This window comes from Lissotriton helveticus, chromosome 6 (assembly GCF_964261635.1).
Source record: "Lissotriton helveticus chromosome 6, aLisHel1.1, whole genome shotgun sequence".
Lineage (NCBI taxonomy): Eukaryota > Metazoa > Chordata > Amphibia > Caudata > Salamandridae > Lissotriton > Lissotriton helveticus.
Genome location: NC_136067.1, coordinates 855,484,918 through 855,499,155, shown reverse-complemented (window position 1 = coordinate 855,499,155; position 14,238 = coordinate 855,484,918). Strand labels below are relative to the sequence as shown.

General features: G+C 44.0%; 1 pseudogene; it reads right to left on the bottom strand.

Moving 5' to 3' along the window:
• Window positions 1–6,446: 6,446 nt before the first annotated feature.
• LOC144765652 (28S ribosomal RNA) lies at window positions 6,447–7,442 on the bottom strand (annotated as a pseudogene).
• Window positions 7,443–14,238: the final 6,796 nt, after the last annotated feature.

Here is a 14,238-nt window from a genome sequence, read left to right as displayed (position 1 = left end):
ACTATTATAATACCATTAAACATTCTACAAAACACAGTTTATGAAATGGCCCTGTGTATATTTGACTGTGGTCCTGAAAGCTGCTCCTGTGATTGATTCACACTCTCTCCTAAAGGTAGGGGGAGAGCTTGAGGAGTTACCTAGGAGGGAAGAAGAAGTGTGAATGGGGAGGGTTTAGACACTTAAAGAAAAATCACAATCAAGGACACTGACATATGATTTTTACGATTGTGTAGCATTTAGCACAGCCATGGAATTAAAGTACTTCTTTTCTTGAAAAGACAAAGACTGGGTTGGACAATGAAACTATTGAGTCTGTTTGATTGTTGAGTACTGAGCTTGAACACCCACCACTATCTCCCTGAGAAGCCTCTGAAAGCTCGCCTTTGTTACCCTGAGAGCAAAGTGTGGAAAAGGTTAAACTTATTCAAGCTTGTAGAGCCATAGTTGGAAGGACTACAAGACATCAGTTACAAATTACATAATTCTGCACAGCAGTAAAGATAGGTACAAAAACAACCTGGATTGAAGTACAGGTATATCTGTGTTTTTGTACATGATTATTACTTGTGCACACATCCAATGGAGACTAACATGCAATATTTTCTTGCCCCCCAGTTTATGTATTACTCCTAGAACACATTTCGCAAAGGCAATATCCTGTTTGATAGGGACTAGTGGTGACTTTAATGTAAGACACAGGAATGAGGATTAGTTGCACTCATCTACTATTGGAAGTGCAAAACTGGGTACACATTGTTTGCTCTAGAGATGCACTTTATGACCTTACAAGGAAGTTGTGCCGCTTCCACATAGGAACAACAGCAGAACTGCTATTCAATGTTCATGCCTTTATACTTAAGCTCACTGCAATAACGTACTGGCTCTGCATCATACCCTACATTGTCTTGGCAGAAACAGCACATTCCACCATGTTTTGGCCCCATTTGTTCACATTTTCTTTTGTAATTTTTGCTACTCAAAAGACAATAAAATTAGATAAGTGTTGGTTTTCAATACTCAGTTATTTCTATACAATCTTCTGATATAGTTGTGCTGATGAACTTTTAATCATAATAGGTATACAAGGAAGAGAAAGTATAAAGGGGGGAGGGGGAAGAGGCAAAAAACACTTCTGGTTTAATGAGACCCGTTCGCCCAGTTAGCCAGCACTCAAGTGTCTCAGTATGTAAGAATCTGTTACCCTGTGAGCGTCTGCAGTAGGGCCTTGTAGTACACATGTGCCTGTCAAAGTAAGGTATTTAGGGCCATATGTACACAATTTAGGGCTTGTGACTTCCAATTTGCGATTCTTTGTAAATCACAAATAGGAAAAGGCAATTCGTAAAAAAAGCTAGAAGGTGGAAATAGCGATTTCTAATGGGGTCGCAACAGACCTACCTTATGAACATCAATGAGTTAGGCCGCAGTTTGCAAACCATTAGCAATTGCAGCCATCACAGGGATGGTTGCTTGCTGGGGTCAGCTGACCACTATGTCTGTGATTTCTATTAAATGAAGCAATTTTTTTTTTTTTATTGCAGCCCGGTTTCCTTAAAGCAAAATGGGATGTGTTTAAAAAGATAAAAATGAAACGTACATTTTTTTAAGAGTAAGCAGTGTGCTGAGGGACTACTGACTGCTCTTATAAAATTTCTATCAACATTCACAACGCAGAAGGGGTACGATGGGGACCCCTTCCCATTTGGTAATGGTTACAAGTTACCACCACCGTTGAGGTGTCTGTAAAAAATGAATGCTTTGCAACTGTAATTTGGTTGCAAAACATTCATACATACTACTGCGAATCGGTGTTAGGAAGGGGCGCCCTAAACACACCCCTTCCAAATACCTATTCGTAAACCCAAATCGCAATTTGGCTTCTGCACATTTAAAAAAGCTTTTTTGCAGTTGCAAATGGCCCGATTCTGCAAATCGGCCTGTTTGCAACCTCCCAAAAAATTTGGACATATGGCGCTGAATCACAATTTGGCTTTTGTACATTTTAAAAGTCTTTTTTTGCATTCGCAAATAGATCGATACTGAGAATCTGACCATTTGTGACCTCAAAAAAGATTTTGCACATATGGCCCTTTGAACCAGATTTACAATCCTTCATGCTAAGTAGCACCGAAGAGAAAATTGCAGCGATGTGTTAAAAGAAGAACACCACCAGATACAACAAGCGGTGCATATCAACTAGGTTAACGTCAGTGAGCCAGCAGAATCTAGCGTGATTTGTAGTTGATGTACACCCTTAGTACAAATTCCTACACGTAGACAACAGCACATGGGTCAGACATATGGGATGTGTATTGTACTAGGCATATCAGGTGATATACTGGTTGACCCAGTGCTTTACTCCCCAGATATGTACCTTTACATAACTTAACAGAGAGTTTGTTCGTATGGTTTTTAGTGCCGTTCAAGGGTCAAATTTCCGTGCAGAAGTATCTTTTACTTATACAAGTTGATTGTCACTGCTTTTTTGTACATTTGGGCCTTAGAGCAGACAACCTGATATACAAGGGTGGCCTTCCCTTTTATCCACTTTTTCCTCATCGCCATCAGACATAACAGACACCACAGTGTCCCTACTTCCCAGAATCCCAGAGATTATTTGTGCTCTTCACAGTTAAGCAGGGACTATTTTGGACTGCTGTTCCCACGAGCAAGGTGTGAGGTAGGACTCACTTAAGGCACATTTTGGGGTTGATGAGCAAAGTATTAAATGGATCTTACACACCATTAACAAAGTGACTTTAATATTCTCAAGTCTTCTTAGGCCAACATTTTTTTTTAAAGCTGCCTTTGCTACCTATTTTCCTATCACTGCTAATGCACTTTATTTAGTGGTTGAAATGCTCTGTTTTACTCCTGACAGGTTACTCTCAACATATCTCATTAAAGTTGTTTCAAGCTCTTCTGTAGAGCTTGTGGTATGTGAGCATACTCACCCATGAGCCTCATAAGAAATTGTGAATACTCAAAAATAGCACTATGTATTTTTTCTTTTATTTGTTCTTCGAAAGTTCTATTATTAGGAAGATGTGCACATTTACACCAGGGCCAACAGGTGTAACTGTAAAATATTTCTGTGTGAATCTGACCCAATGTTCTTTGTTGGTTCAGCATGCTAAAGCAAACAGGTAAATACATTAAATATTACTATGTCCAGACGAGGACTCCCATGAGGCTTCGAACTACAGATTTTATCTGGGGTTTTTTCCAGCAGATAACACATGGTCATTTTGTGGCGCAAAGGTTGGTCTTTGTGGCCTGCTCCCTTGGACTCCCCCCAACATTCCTGCTGAAAGCGCCTCCTCTCAGAAAGCAGTCTGCCGCGGTGCAGCTGTTCTGTACCGGCTTGCTAGGAAGTGCGGCTTTAATTCCATGTTATTTTATTTCTGTTGAACGCCTCAGGGTCACCGAGGAGATGCTCCGCGGCAGGCATCCCTGTGCCGATAGGTACGACAGCGCCGACCTTGCAGCATTGGTTATCAAGGAGTTAGGATAAGAGGGAGCCATCGTTCAGCCAGGGACCTTGAATACTGGAAACAAGAATCAAAACACTATTTTCTATCGTTCTCGTTATTTCATGTGACGTAGGCTACTATACCAAGTATTTAGGATACGAGCCCGGAAGCCTAGAGCGCTTAATTATGCATTCATGTTAATTTGTGCACCCTCGGTATTGAAACATTTTTTGGAACAGTTGAAGTCATTCCAAGATTCCTCCATTCTATGGAAATATACTTGTGCGCACTTTTTAAACAATAAAATTACCTTTCTGGTGTATGTTTTTTACCGCACCCTTCATGCAGTGGTTAGTGGCGATATTGTCTTTCCTTAAAATTGTTGTCCATTACAATTTTCCGACTTCATTACAATTGATTACAATTAGATGTGCAGCTTCCACTTAGCAATCTTCAGAAGTGCCCAGCTGCTCTTTCCTCTGCCAACTCATCAAGATTATTACACAGACCCTACACCGTTTGCAACCTGAGCCTCTGTCTACGCACTAAGGTTCTGGAATTAAGTTTTTCCAGTGCTCAGTTTCTTTACGAAAACTGCCTGGGCCCAAAGTTATTCTTGGGAGCCCATTCTCGGTTGTGCCGAGTTCCAGTTCAGTCCATTCTTGATTCCACCTCACGTCTCTTTGTTCCACCATCTTTAAACTTGTTTTTTATTTAACTTGCAGGTAAGTTCTGTTTCATTCCTTTGTTCTCCTTTTATTTGTATTTTTTTGTTTTTAGGTTCCTTCTTTTTTTCAGTTTTCTGCCTTCTTCTTTCTTGCTCTTGGTTAAAGTTTGACAATGAAAAATTAATCCCATTCTCCGAAAATGTCAGGGCCTATACTTGCAACCACTGGGGCAAATTAACCATTACTTCCTCAGCACACCAAACTCGTTTTTTCATGCAGCAATTAAAAAAAGAGGTAAAAACTCTGCTGTTCTCAAAACTCCTCCTCCCAGTTGACTGATTCCTGTGCTTCCTGTCAGCAAGCAATCCTGTCTGTACTTTATCTGCTGTTCCTCAAAGAGCATGTTAGCCACTTGGGCAATGTCCCCAAAAACAAAATTGATGAATTGTCAACTCAGACCATGCAGTATTTAAACCACATGCATTTTTTCCGCCGCCCTTCCAAGTGGTCCCAACCAGGGCTGGACAGGCATTCATTCCCTGGGCATTTCACTGGTGGTCTGGAGCCATTGGAGGACGGTTTGAAAGCCCCGGAAAGGCCCCTGAAAAGCCCCTGCCACTGCTGGTGCCTCTGCCACTTTCCTTAGCCCCCGAGGTTAACCGCAGCTAGCACAGGGGTCTTGAAGAGAAAAAGAGAGAGGGGGGGTAGGAAGTTAGAAAGGAAAAATAGAGAGGAGAGAAGGAGAAGAGAAAGAGACAGAGAGAATGGAAGGATGTAAAGAGTGAGGGGAGGAAGGGAGGAGGACTGGTCTGAACATTTTTGCCACCACTGATTTTGATACCTCAACCGGCCCTAGTTCCAATGAATTAATACTTTAAGCATGAACATATCTATTGGATTGCTACCTCTTTTTACAAGGGGCTGGCAGGGAACTCCACCAGCGGAGATCCCCCCAGGGCCCGCCGGACAGAGCTCAAACCCCGGGCCCGTTCCCAGCTTCCGAACCATAAGCAGGCTGGGGAGAGCCACCCCTGGTCCTAGTGGACCCCTTGTCCCCAGCACCCGGACCCTCAGCTGGCATGCAGGACCGGGGGGCTCCCGCACCCCAGGGTCTGAGGGACGGAGCTCAATCCCCGGGCCCTGCTTCCAAACCCAGCCAAGCAGGGGACAGAATCCCCGGGCCCCGATAGACCACTTTCCCCAGCACCAGGTACCTCAGCTGGCTTGTAGGACTGGGGGCCTCCCGCACTCCAGGGTCTGCCGGATGGAGCTCAAGCCCCAGGCCCGGTGCCTACTACCAAACCCAGCCAAGATGGGGAGAGTCTCCCCGGGCCCGGGTGTAACCCCCTGGGTGGCCTGGGACATCCGCAAGATGCTGCCATCCCAGACCGGGCCCAGGCTTCCCCTGCTCCAGGTTTCTACAAGTTTTCCAGGGGCTGCAGCTCAGCACCCCTTTCATACAGGGCTGGCTTCTTGCTGCTCCTTGTCTTGGAGACAGCAGGGAGCTAGGCAGTCCTCCCTGCTCTGTAGCCGCCCTGCCCTGGCTACTGACTGACACCCACAACCCCCAGGCCCTTGGGTGTCAGGATGCTGACTTGAGCGGGTGTGCCTACCAACTTCCCGGAGCCCGGGGGGCAAGAACCAAGGACGGTTAAGCCCAGGCCACGTCCTCTCCCCACCGGCCTGCCCGGGGAGCCCATTTTCCTAAAAAATTGGGGCTTATAGAACCCTGGGGAAGGACAAAAGTTGGAGGCAGCCTGGCCAGCCGGTAGGTCAGCCAACTGGTCACTCGGCTTCCAGGGCCATCTGGTCACCCGGCCCGCAAGACCATCTCGTCGCCTAGCCCACAGGTCCATCTAGTTGCCCAGCCCACAGGGCTATCTGGTCGCGGAGATGGCCCGGGACGACCCAGCACCCAGATGGCCTGAGACAGCCAGACCCAATCGCACTTGTAGTTCGACGACGGTGAAGGTGGCCAGGCACTCCTAGGCCGCTGCTCGGGAAGATCCTTCCCCGGGGCTGCTCACCTCCCTACGTGACTTGCGTGAGAGCAGTCGGAAGGGGGTCCCCGGCTGGCCCAGTCCATCTGTTCACCCTGCTGACCCGCAGGGGATGGCAGCCCCTGTCCCCGCCTCCCGGTGGTAGAGGGACAGCAAGGGGAAGCCCCAGGCCGGTGGGCACATTGTGGAGACGGCCTCCCGCAGGCCCGCGTTGCCCCCTCTGCATCCCTCCCGCCGTCCCAGGGACCCACACCCGGGTGTGGTGGACTAGGGCATCAGCAGGAACCCACACACGGAGAGACAAAAGCTTGGCTCAGAGGTTGACTTTCAATAGATCGCAGCGAGGTAGCTGCTCTGCTACTTACGAAACCCTGACCCATAATCAGGTCATCTACGAATTACTTAGCACTGGGTGCCCCCGAACATGTGGTACACTAAGGGCGATGGAGGCGGTCCCCTTCCATCCATGTTCCGATCCAAAAGCGAGCGGCTCTACGCACTGGCCCCCGAAAGAGGCCCGCTATCCCAGGCCAACTGAGGCTCCACGGCACTGTGGTATTGTTACAGTTGAGGCGGGATTCTGACTTAGAGGTGTTTAAGTCATAATCCCATAATGATAGCTTTGCCCCATTGGCTTCTCAGCCAAGCACATACACCAAATGTCTGAGCCTGCGGTTCCTCTCGTACTGAACAGGATTACTATTGCATCAACACATCATCAGTAGGGTAAAACTAACCTGCCTCACGATGGTCTAAACCCAGCTCACGTTCCCTATTAGTGGGTGAGCAATCCAACGCTTGGTGAATTCTGCTTCATAATGCTAGGAAGAGCCGACATAGAAGGATCAAAAAGTGACATCGCTATGAACGCTTGGCCGCCAAAAGCCAGTTATCCCTGTGGTAACTTTTCTGACACCCCCTGCTTGAAACCCAAAAAGTCAGAAGGATTGTGAGACCCCTCTTTCACGGTCTGTATTTATACTAAAAATCGAGATCAAGTGAGCTTTTACCCTTCTGCTCTGCTGGAGGTTTCTGTCCTCCCTGAGCTTGCATTAGGACACCTGTGTTATCGTTTGATAGTTGTATTGACCCAGTAAAACTCCCCACCTGCCACTGTCCCCAGAGCGGGAGCCAGAAGCAAGAGCCGCACAGGGCTCGCCCCCCACCTCACCGGATAAGTGAAAAAACAATAAGAATAATGGTATTTCACCAGCGGCCCGAAGGTCTCCCACTCTCGTTTCATCACAGTGCCAGACTAGAGTCAAGCTCAAGAGAGTCTTCTTTCCCCACCGATTCTGACTAGCACGTTCCCATGGCTGTGGTTCCACTAGATAGTAGGTAGAGACAGTGGGAATCTCGTTTATCCATTCATGTGGGTCACTAATCAGATGACGAGGCATTTGGCAATTTCTGTACCACCTCGCAGTGGCTCATTCTGGGTTATTATGCTGCCCATCAGGGTCAAATTGGTCAGGACCTCAATAATCAATGTGTGGTAATTATGTGTATGTAATTATTTGAGACCTAGTCATCATTCAAGACATTTCGATAAGTATGATGTACACAATTATATCTAAATTGCTATAAGGACACATCTATAAAAATATACATCTACAAATTGCACATCTAACTAGAAAATGCACATCTATAAAATTCTAAAAATTCACATCTATAAAATTCACATCTATACTAAATCTTGTGTCAACTAAAAACTACTATGTTAAAACAATATGCTTTATAAGGGTGACATGTGTGCTGCAAGAGAGTGTACATCTCAGTATAAGCTTGATACTTAATTGTCCATGAATACGTGGCACATTTTAAGAGTGTCCATTAAAGTAGGTAGGCAAACATTTTTCTTGAATGGTAAGGATATTTGCAGACCTAGACCAGCCAGAACAACATCATTACATTGAGGCCAAATACCACGACATCCAACGATAAAGCCATGAAATTTGACAGTGTTACATTTGGTGAGATCTTTGATTTGCTGTAACAGATCCTGATAGTATTTAACTTTACTCTCAAATGCTAATTCAAGGGAATTCTATGAATTTTCATAACAAATTGAAAGATCAATCATTACAGCTGTACCATTTTTGGTAAACACTACATCTGGTTTTCGTAGCTCACCTTGATTATTCTTAACGTGAGGTTCCCTATATGCCATCCAACCACACCTGTTTGCTCTATCAATGAGCAATTCCAGATTTTTATTATGTCTTTTTATCCTAATGTCCTTGGTTTTAGGACATGCATTTGAAATATGTGAAATTGTTTCGCAAACATCATTACAATACCTACATGTAGCAAATGTACGATGTCCTCCCCTAGTGATGGTTTCTCTAGTATATAAAACATTTGCTCTTAACATTAGCGCAGCTATGTACTGATTTTCTTTCATTTTGTTATGCTTGCTGATCCAGAAGTTTGAGGTTGGATTACTTGCTAAGTATTTTATACCATCACCTTGGACAGGGAGATTTGCCCATTTCTCAAATTCTTCCTTTCTCCAATCACATGTTGCTAACAAATTCAAATCATAACTTAGAATCCTACTGTCTAAAATGTTGAGTTTGTGCGTTTTGATGATGTTATCAATTTTTTCATTTATTACTTCTCCTGCATACATGAATGAATGAGCTATGTACAGATCTGGAGCTGCCCTGAGATACAATAAACTATCGACTTTATTTAGACCAATTGTTGTACATAGTTTTGGTATGCTGAGACCCCCAAATGATCTTTTCTAATATAGGAGACCATCACATGTGTATGCAGGAAGGTGTAGAAACTGTTTGACATACTTTTTTATTTTTTGATCCAGAACATTTAAGGTTTTAGCTTCTGTTCCTGTCATTTCCAATTTAAATGACAGTTTAGGGTCCAAGTACTGACACAAAATTGTTATTTTCTGAATGGGCTTAAGTGGTAGATTATCAAGTTTTTGAGCCCAATTAACAAGAACCTCATTAATTTTGTTGTTGCTTGTATGGCCAGTGTGTGGATCAAAGTTCAATCCGAGGTATCTCTCACTTTCTCCTGTACGAATGTTTTCAATATTTTCTTTTTTAAACTGCCATGGTAAACAGTTGTTAATCAGGATTTAATAATTATGGTGACTGATATAAAATCCACGTGTCTTTTTCACATTAAATTTTAATCCTGTTGTTTTACTGAACTTTTCAATGATTTTCAGATTTGTACTCATTCCTTCCCAGGTGCTGCTGAGTACTGCAATGTCATCGACAAAGGCTAGAGTAGTGATTTGCTCAATAAGACCATCTGATCCAAATGTGAAGCCCTTGCCGTTTTTATGAAGATCACAGATCAGAGGATCCATGGTAATGTTAAATAGCAGTGGGATAAAGAGTCACCTTGTTTTTTTTAATCAATTTGTTTATTGGTTTCAATCAAAGTCATATATACATGCTTGGACGACATTTTCAAGATAGTCAACATGATAATCGAACAGACATTAATTCTCATTGCATAATAAACATTCCCCACATGGCCCGCTGGTCTATGCACCTCCATTTCAACAGTAGGCGACACACAAGGATCAGCTCGATATTTATTCCAATTCGACCACTTCTTATCCCATTTCCTGGGGCACCCCCGAGCCTTAAAAACCTCAGTCTCTGCCAACATGTATCTATCCATTTCTTTAGCCCACAAGGTGACGAGAGGTGGGCTCGCTCCCCCTCAACCTCTGGCCAGCTCTTGTTTCACCAACGTGTATCCCAGTGTTGTAAATTGCTGTTCAACTTCCGTGAGATCAGTCGCCTCCCATATGTTCAACAGTCCCAATTGTGGTGTTAGTACTATGTCCTTTCTCAGGGCTGTTTGCATGTGGTCTGAGGCTCCCTTCCAAAGGGCAGGTATCTTTGGGCAACTCCACAGAGTATGGTAAAATGTGGCCTGCTGACCACACCCCTTCATACAACGGTCGTCAGGTCTAGCTCCTATTCTTGCCAAAACTTTCACCGTGATGTATGATCGGTGGAGTATCCTAAACTACATCAGCCTTAATCTCTGCGTGATGGCCGCTTCTCGAGGGGACATAAGAGCCGCTTGCCAGTCCTCATCGTCTATAGGGTCTATGTCGTCTTGCCACCGCTCCCTGAGCTTCGGAAAGGTGTCTGGCAGGTTAATACTCAATTTCTTATACGATAAAGATATTGCCTTCGTAGTGAGAGGCCCATCAAGCAAACGGTCTTCCAGTGGTGACGATTCCGGTATATCTGTGAGAGACGGGAACGCCACCTTTATCGCATGTCTAATCTGTAAATACCTGTATATTTCACCTTGCGTCATTTGGTATTGCCTCTGGGGGTCACCAAATGTAAGTATTGCTCCCTTCTTACCTAGGTTTTTTACACCTGCGACCCCGATGAGGTCCCATTTGTCAAACCCGGGCTGATGGCACAGCATGCCCAGCTTCTGGGAGTACCACAGCGGTGTAGCCTGCGAGAGGACGCCCATACACCCCAGCCGGGAATTAACTATATGCCAAATTTCCAATGTATGGCAGGTGGGTTCGAAGTACTGCCCCCTATTCTTCCCATCTGTAGTGTACAGGGCCCCCATATATCCGGAGCGATCAGTTTGGTATCGCTCAAGATCATATCCTGGGTCGTCCAGGGGGGTGATCCATCCAGTGGTTAACCGTCACCAATTGCGCCACCCAATAATAACGCTGTAGGTCAGAGAGTGCTATGCCACCATCATACCTGCCTTTCGTCAATTTTTGCAGTGCAATGCTGGGGGCACCCCATCCCACAGCAGTGTACAAATCTCACCTTCAACTACTCTGAAATACGACTCTGGGACTCTATGTGGTAAAATGAAGACCTCTCTATTCACGAAGAAGACTGATCGTAACAATGCTCTGGCCTACCAGAGTTTTCATCCCTGGTCACTGAAGCGCCACCTACCCTACAGTCAATTTTTATGCATCAAACGCACAAATTCTGATGAGCATACTGGCATGTCGACTATTGACAAATTCAAAGAAAAATATCACACTAGAGGGTACCCACCACCAGTGATAGAACATGCAGCAAACAGAGTTTCGGCCCTGAAACGAGAACAACTACTCACAAAGACAGTTAAAGCTAATTCTCTTAAAAGAGAGGTTTTTGTTTCGACTTACTCTACCGAATCCAAAATGTTAAAATCCATCATCCTTTAGAGATGGTCACTGTTGCAATTAGAACCAGATTTCAAAGGTGTGTTCAGTGAACGCCCCATGTTTGCATATCAACGATCACGCAATCTTAAAGAAATCCTTAATCAGCCACTTAGCCCGAAAAAGTCATACAAATGGATGATGACTTGTTTGAACTGTTCAAACTGCAGTAATATCATCAAAGGAAATGTTATCCACCACGCGAGATCAGGAAAACCTATTCACTTGAAATTCAATGCGACCTGCAATAGTCAACATTTAGTTTACTTCATTAAGTGTCCGTGAGACCTTTTTAATGTGGGTAAAACTGAGAGAACATTGCGAACCCGCATTACAGAGCACAAAAGTCGCATTAGGACTAACACCACAAGCTCGCCCCTTGCACAACACTGGCGCAGTATGAGACATAACATCTCGCAACTTAAATGTGGGGTGCTTGAAATTGTTGAACAACGCCCAGATCGTGACACAAGCAAACTCCTGTCCCAGCGTGAAACACATTGGATTTGGTTCATGCAATCACTTACTCCGCTAGGATTAAATGACAAATTTGAATTGGCATGTTTTCTCTAAATTGGTACATCGCTATTGTTGCTAAGCTATACTGTTCTCTCTGCATACATTTCTGCATGTGTATTCACTATAACGCTGTTCCTTCTATTTTTAATATAGTCAATGTTATTTTGTTGATTATATATTCTAGATTCTAATAAGCTGTTTGCTGGTCTCCCCTTTCTCTCTCCCCCCTCCCCCCTTCCTTCTATTTCCCTCTCTCCCCCTCCTGTTCACTTTTTTCACCCTTTGTTCTTTCATCGTCTTTATCTTAATTTTCTTGCCTAATACTCCATTTGTGTATTTGAACATTCCAATATGGCCGACACTTTTTACGACCCTCTTGTCCATTTTCTGTTTCCTTTCTCTATTTCGCTTACGCTGTCCACACACTCGGTTCACTGTTGAGATCGCTTTCGCGTTGCTGATATCGCTATCACTGAGTTTCTTTCACACTGCGCATTGTTTACACACCGGTGAGTTCTTTTACCACATCGTTTCATAATATCACTGTAAGACTAGTCGGCAGTAATACTGTTTCTCACTATCTGGATTGTCGTTTCAGTCCGATTTCTAATACCGAGTACGTTCAGCATCACACGTCTTGATATTGCATTTAGCTAAGCACCCGTTCGCTTCTGCATGCTCCTCACTTCCGTAAACCTCAGGACTTTAATTAACTTACCTGCTGGCCCCTTTACTTCAGATCCTTCAGATATCACGCCGGCTTTTTGGTTGAGATACCGGCATCGTGCCTATGAGCGTTCTGCTCATACGGGTAAGACCTCTTATTCACTGGCTATTTTACTATTCCCCGCCACTGAATGCATGTTCACACCTTGCATGTAACTCCAGGAACAGGTTATTGTTTTCTCCACACCTATGGCACTACCATGTCCCGCATGTCTATTTAGGGATTTAATAGGTTCTAACCTCTTGTCTTCGTTTACCTTTCTCTCACAAATCTATTTTTAGTCTTTTACTCACTTGATTTCATTTTTCATCTCATATTCACCTCCCTGATCTATTTCTTCCTCTGCCCCTTTGAGCTCATGATTGTTCGAAGTTGCCGTATTTTCATTCAAATCCCGTATTGTTTCTCTAGATTCCCCTGATAAAGGGCTGTTCCCTTAGCCCGAAATGCATTGGGATTTTTAAAACGAACTGTACTTGAAGACTTGTTTGATTTCTTCATATCTGGATTTTGTGAACTTTGAACATTATCCTTGAATATTTTGATTTCCTATAAAAAGACTTTTCAACTGAAATTCAGAAGACTCCACGTTGCTCATTTCATTGTGGTTTACATCATTATGGTGAATTACTGATCGATTGGTTTAATCTCATGGGGAATTACTCCTAAATTTACTTATTTACACTCTGCTTGAGTGATTAGAGCAGTGCATTAGGTTTTCCAGATCACTGTCGGGCGAATGTTCTCATTGTATGAACACAGGCTTGCAGGGCCCTTGTCCTTTTGCACGCAAATGTGTATATTGTTTAAACTTGCATCTATTGTATTATCTTTTGTTGAATATTTGTATAATTGAGTGCATCTAGGTTGCTTTCTGTCCTTGATTTCAATATAACTCTGCACCGCAACCACCTTGCACCACCCCTTACTACATATCAGATTCGCTACCATGGCATCTTTTGACGATATAGCTCACCTCACAGAAAATAAAGCACAAACTAAAGTGTATTCAGCTGCAGAAGCAGCAGACATCTATGAGCTCAACAAGGAAGTGAGGAAGTTTGACGTCACTTCTGGCCCAGTCCAGCAACAGCTTAAACAACTAGAATACCTTATGCAGCATGAAATAAACCAACGTCTGCATGCCACAACGCTCATCTAATATCATAGAGTGAGTAGAATCCCAAGAGGATTACGCCTAGCAATCAAGCCCATGCTATTTAAAATGAATACAAAATTTATGGAAAGATGGCATGCCATCTTAAATAAATGCTCCCTCGATCTTATTCTGCTGATTGTTGAAGAATTGTCACAAGTCCTCATTGGTCTTGAGACTGAAATTAAAGATTTGCAAGCCACCTTGACACAGCGAATGGAAGCAGAATCCTGGTCTTCCACTTTAGAAGAGATTAACATAAGACTTGACACCTATGCCAAAGACCTCCATGAGCGCAAAATCAGGAAATTCCGTCGAGACACTATCGACTATAAGCTCGACGAGGTGTACTCTTGGGCCGAGGTCTTTGCGCAAAAGAGAACCTGGCAGAAAAAAACTGGCACAGCTTCATCAGAAGAAAGCGTAGTTTCAATTACTGACACGCAAATGTCCCGTCCACCTGTTTCTCAAATATCCACGAGTGACCCAGCCAACGGCGGC